A 5,928-nucleotide genomic window follows, 5' to 3' on the forward strand; every position below is an offset into this window, starting at 1 on the left:
TACAAAGAAAATTAACTTGAGTCAAATAAAAATTAATAAATTGACGACATAAAAGTTTAATAAAATAGTCTAAATAAGTGCACAAATTGCACTCATCAGTTATACCTGTAGGTGATATAATTAGAATGTATTTTCCCGAAAAAAGTTCACTCCTTATAAATTTACACACACAATCTATTAGAAACAATTTGTTTTACTACTCTACAAGCCATATTTTCAGATTTTATTTTGGTGTCATTGAGGTAAGAACACGTTATGCAAGTGGTAAATTCTTATTTTCTTGACATTTTTTATATACTTGGCATGAAATACTCTAAGGCATTTGGGACAATTCTATATTAAATCCTACAAGATAAATCGTTAGGTCAAATCTACGGAATGGTCTGTTAGGTCGAGTATGTTAAATCTTACGGGATGAACCATTAGATCGAAGATGTAAATCCTATAAGTTGTAGAAATGCTTTGAGCTTTTGGATATCATGATCAGTTTGCTTTAAATTTAAGAAACGTCGGAATTTTATATCATTTTATATTTATATCAAGTTAAATAAGAATACGCATTTTTGTTGAGTGCTTCAAAATACTCACTCTTACAATAATTTTCAGATTAAAACGGATCGTGTGGACGCATGGAAGATTAATTGAGTGATGCTTATAGGGTCACCAAGTAAAAATTTCTAGAAATGATAATTGCAGATTTACATTTGAAAAAATCCTTATGTTAAATTTTATGCACGTTATTTAATAGTTTTTTTTTTTGTATTCGAACATTTGACGTTCTATGTTAAATTTAAATTTATGGGTTGACATCGTAGTATTTCAAAATTTTATTTAGTTTGAAATTTTTTGCTTAAATTGTTAATTTATCATTATCGTATTATCGATCAAATTTCAAAAAAAAAAAATAAAAGAATTTTCGCTTAAATTAGATATAGAAGATTGATTTTTTGATAACACCTCAAGTCTATTTTTGAACAAAAAATATGAAACAGATTTTAGGGTGTTACAATTTTGCTATGAGTACATGAACCCTTTCACAGACCTTTTACAAGATTTTAAAATTTGATGATGTGGCATTTTGAAGAAGCATACAAAAGAAAGAAACGGATAAAATAATGGAATGAAAGGAAATCGATGGAAAACCCAATTTGTTCCCACCATTTACCACAGTTGAGCTTCACAACTGGAGAGAAGCCTGGCACATGTGAAGTCTATAGCCGATGTATTTCTGGTTGGCAAACACAATTTTTTCCACCATTCACCTCTGTCTCCCTCGAGCTCCCCATTTTTCAATAAAATCCCACACCCGCAAACTAGAAATCTCACGTCTTCCGGAAGATAGTAACTCAATTGGCGAGGACATTTCGACAGCTAATTCTCGCGTGAAGGTTAGTTACTGTAGAAATCTGTTCAGTTTTGATTTTAGTTTTATTTCTTTTTTTGCTCTGAAGAACGTGTTACTGTTGAGAAATTATATCTAAGAAGTGATGGAAAATATAGAAATTTGTATAAAATATCAGAAATGTCAAGAAGCAGAAAAATGCAACGGCTGTTCAAAGATAAATTTTTCACAGAAATCCCAAAACTTTGAACATTTGACATTTGAACACACGGATTGGTCTTAATTAGCTCTATTAACGGTAGGGGAGTTAAAAATTGGAGAATTAATTTATTTTAGGGTGCAATGAAAAAAGTGCATAAATGTTCGACAAACTTATTTATATTAAGGGTAATTAGTATAAAACGTTCTTACCTTTCAATGTTATTGTGAAAAATGTTTATACCTTTTATTTTTTGACATTATTACCCATATTTTCACATTTTATTGTGCAAAAAGTCATTTTCATCCAATTTCTTAATAAAAAATTGTGAATAAACCCTCTTATTTAAACAAAAAAGAAAAGAAAAATTAAAGACAAATTGTAATTATACTCCAAAACTTTTAAAAAAATTGTAAATGGGTCCAAATAAATTATTAAAAGGGTAATTTCTGCAAAACGTTCATATCTTTCAATAATATTTGCAAAACGTTTCTATCTTTTATTTTTTGGCATTCTCACCATTCTTTTCACATTTTATTGTGAAAATCATCATTTTTATTCATTTTTTCAATTAAAACTGTAAAATGACGAATATACCCTCCTATTTAAATAAAACAAAATTAACGAACAAATTGCAACTACTCTCAAAATTTCCAAACAAAGTACAAATAATTTTCAAATAAATAATTAAAAACAAAAAATAAAAAAATAACTTTATTTTTTAATTATTATTTGGAGTTTTTTTGTACTTTTTCGAAAATTTTGGGAGCATAGTATCAGTTATTTATTTATTTTTTGTTTTATTTAAATATGAGGGTATATTCATCATCTTATAGCTTTTAATTGAGAAAATAGATGAAAATGATGATTTTCGTAATGTAATGTGAAAATAAGGGTGAACATATAAAAAAAATGAAAGATAGAAACGTTTTACACAATAATATTGAAAGATGTGGACGTTTTGTGTTAATCACCGTTTTAATAATTTATTTGGGCACATTTACAGTTTTTAAAAAAGTTTGGGAGTATAATTACAATTTGTTCTTGAATTTTTCAATTCTTTTTTTTTTTAATTTAAATATGAGGGTATATTTATCATTTTACATTTTTTAAATTGAGAAATTGGATGGAAATGACTTTTTTCCCAATAAAAAGGTGAAAATGCAAAAAATAAAAGGAATGACATTTTATACAATAACAGTGAAAGATAATGATGTTTTGTACTAATTACCTTATACTAATTATGTTATCGTTAGGCCCTTTGCATATCCAGTTGACCATATTCGTTTTTTAACAAAAGCTTGATATATGCACAATTTTTTGTATTCATAGCAAAATTTTTGTAAAATATCTGACGTAATGTATGGTTCAGATACCTCGATTTTCGTAATGCAACAAAAAAATCCAAATGCTTTCTATTTAGTAAGATTGCCAAATTCGCTGATGTAAATTTTCAATTTTTTATTATCTATTTTATTGGAATTGGTTTATGTCTTCCTGAACGTTATCATTTCTTTGGTTGTCCCTGTTGAAAAAAGCATGACATGCAAAATGAATTTTTGGTTGTCTAGTGTGGAGAACGTTGAGAAAATGTTAACGTCGTCGAAAATGAAACGTTAGGAGGGAACGGTGTAATTGTCTTGAGGTAGGTATGATCTTTAAGGATGAAAAATAAACATCTGAGATGAGTAAAAGATATTCTTATGACGTTAGTTTTCTAGTTAGGAAAAGAAATTCGAAAAAGGGTAACGATGAAGTTCTCAGATATGTGACATTAAAGAAGCTAGAGTACAAGCGGTTCTTTGAATCCACAACCAACAAGTTAGACAAATTGTAAAGCAATGATCTCTACATCTTTAGATATTCAGGTAGTTGGATGAATTAACATGGTCCACCTTGAGCATAGTCATAAAACAAGTCATTCAAAATCTAGGTTGTATCAATGCAATGGAGAATTGATTGCAAATGTGAAACGTAAGCTTGAGGTGAATGATATTACAAGAATTTCATTGTACAAAAGTTACAACTCTGCAGTTGTGGAAGCATGGGGATATGAGAAAATGACATGCCTTGAAAAGGATTGTCGAGACCTGTCAAAAGAGTTAGATGATTACGATTTGGAGATTGAGATGCCGCTGCAATACAATAATACTTTTCAAAGATGTAAGCACAATGCTTGCTAAAGAACGTATTTTGGACAGATAATCGGTTTACGCAAGCATACAGATAGTTCGATAATGTCGTCACATTCAACACCACTTACTTTACTAATAAGTACGACATGCCTTTCGCCCCCTTTGTTGTAATGAATCATCATGGACAATCAATACTGCTTGGATGTGGTTTACTATCAAATGAGGACACATATACTTATGTGTGGCTTCTCAGGACATGGTTTCAGTGTATGAATGGTCTACCCCCGCATGGAAGAAATACTGATCAAAACGGGGTAGTGCAAAAATGCAATTCAGATCGTTTTTCAAATACGACGCATAGATTGTGTTTGTAGTACATTTTGAAAAAGTTGACAGAGAAGTTTGGTTATCGTGTTGATAAGACATCAATATTTTCTATTATACACAAACAAGTAAATGATTCTCATTTTCTTTAAGAATTTGTAGAAAGATGGTGGTTGATGATCAACGAGTATGAATTGCATGACAATGATTACTGGTCGAGACTAGACGAGAATAGAGATCTTTGGGTGCCTTGCTTTTTGAAGACCAATTTTTGTGCGATGGTGTCAACAATACAGTGAAGTGAGAATAGGCATGCGTTCTTCGATGGGTATGCATTCTGAAACCTTATTTAAGTAGTTTGGGGAATAATATGAAAGAGAGGTTGAGAAAGAATTTCAAGCTGATTCCAAAATCATTCACGCAAATGTTACCGTGTGCTACAAATTATGAGACCGAGAAGTTATTTCAATCAGTTTTCACAATCTCTAAATTCAGGCTAGCAATCTCTAAATTCAGGCTAGCTTAAGATGAGTTCACAGAAAAGGTTTATTGCAACATCATATCTATTTCTAAGGGATGTTTTAGGACCACATACAAGGTGTTAGAGGATGTCGTGTATCATGAGCATCGGAAGAAAAAAATATTTTCTGCCTCATTTCGGAGAGATGGATGTGAGATTACTTACAGTTGCCACTTGTTTGAGTTTCGGGGCATAATTTGAAGGTGTGCGGTCACAGTTTTGATCCCCAATTGATGTCACATTACTTCCAGAGAAATATATAATATGTAGATGATGGAGAGATGTAAGTAGAGTACACATGAGGATAGCAGTAAACTATGAAGGTTTGGTTAGTACTCCATGGCAGTAGTGCCAGGCTTTTGCAGAAGTGACGAACCTTGCCGTAGATGATGAAGGGCAAACACATGCTATAATGGATTGAATAAAATACAAGGCTAAAGATTTGAAGTAGAACAAGTCGAGTAGTAGAAGTAATGTAGTGTCACAGCATAACATTTGGTAAGGATCTCGGTGTACTGGTTTGTTTAATAGTGCCAGTATGAGCACAAGAGATCCTAAATCGTTGAAAAGGCAAGCCAAGGAAACTTCAGAAGAAAAGCCCATTGGTTTCGACTTCAAAGAAATCAAAGGTGTGTTTTGGCCTCTTACCTTCTCCATTCTAATAGAGTCCGGAACCAAAATCTAATTCATCTCAATGTCATGTAGGCAACTTCAAATTCAAACCAAGGAAAGAGATCGAAATCAAAGGACAGTAATATGGATGAGGCTTCACCCAACATTCAACCGTTTCAACAAAGACAATATTCACAATCGATGCCGTTTTCGTATTCATACCTATTGTTGGTTAGTATATTGATTTTATATAATTTCACCTTTTTGAATTGTTATTTACTTTGCTTTTCGATAGAAGCCACCTCTAGAACTCACCGGATATTAATTTGATCCCCCATCCTCTACATTAGGTCAATCATTGCAATACTACCATCCACATTTACCGCAAAATGATGGCACATGCATATAATCGTGTGGAATGGAGGTGATTTTTTTAGGTACTGCTAAAATTGTTATGCATACTATTCCTATTCACCATGGATGCTAAAGAATTAGGGGAGCCGGCGACTGAAGCCCCGGTGAACGGCGACCGTAACTATAATAGTCCTAAGGTAGTGAAATTCCTTGTCGGTCTTTTTTACTTATGCTTGTTGTCGTGAGACTGTTTTAGTATAAATTGCTTCTTCTCATGCTCAAATGCCTGATGTTGTCTGATATAGAGTGATGGAAGGAGGAAGTTATAAAAATTCAATGTTCATGTTCAGATTAAATTCCATGAGATTTAATTTGCCAAGTTGACAGTAATCCTTGATGTTTAATCGATTGGCATAGGCAGTATGGGATACAAGTTCTTTCA

General features: G+C 31.9%; 1 long non-coding RNA gene across 3 annotated transcripts; it reads left to right on the forward strand.

Annotated features, from left to right (window-relative positions):
- The first annotated feature begins 895 nt into the window (after nt 1-895).
- Nucleotides 896-5,928, forward strand: LOC111401500. Of its 3 annotated transcripts, none has more exons than XR_002704024.1 (3): nt 896-1,388; nt 3,576-5,149; nt 5,226-5,928. It is a non-coding gene; the product is annotated as an uncharacterized LOC111401500 (long non-coding RNA). The 3 variants fall into 3 exon arrangements; XR_002704025.1 differs by lacking the exon at nt 896-1,388 and having other exon boundaries at nt 2,677-5,149; nt 5,226-5,363; nt 5,483-5,928; XR_002704023.1 differs by lacking the exon at nt 896-1,388 and having other exon boundaries at nt 2,677-5,149.

This window comes from Olea europaea, chromosome 10 (assembly GCF_002742605.1).
Source record: "Olea europaea var. sylvestris chromosome 10, O_europaea_v1, whole genome shotgun sequence".
Lineage (NCBI taxonomy): Eukaryota > Viridiplantae > Streptophyta > Magnoliopsida > Lamiales > Oleaceae > Olea > Olea europaea.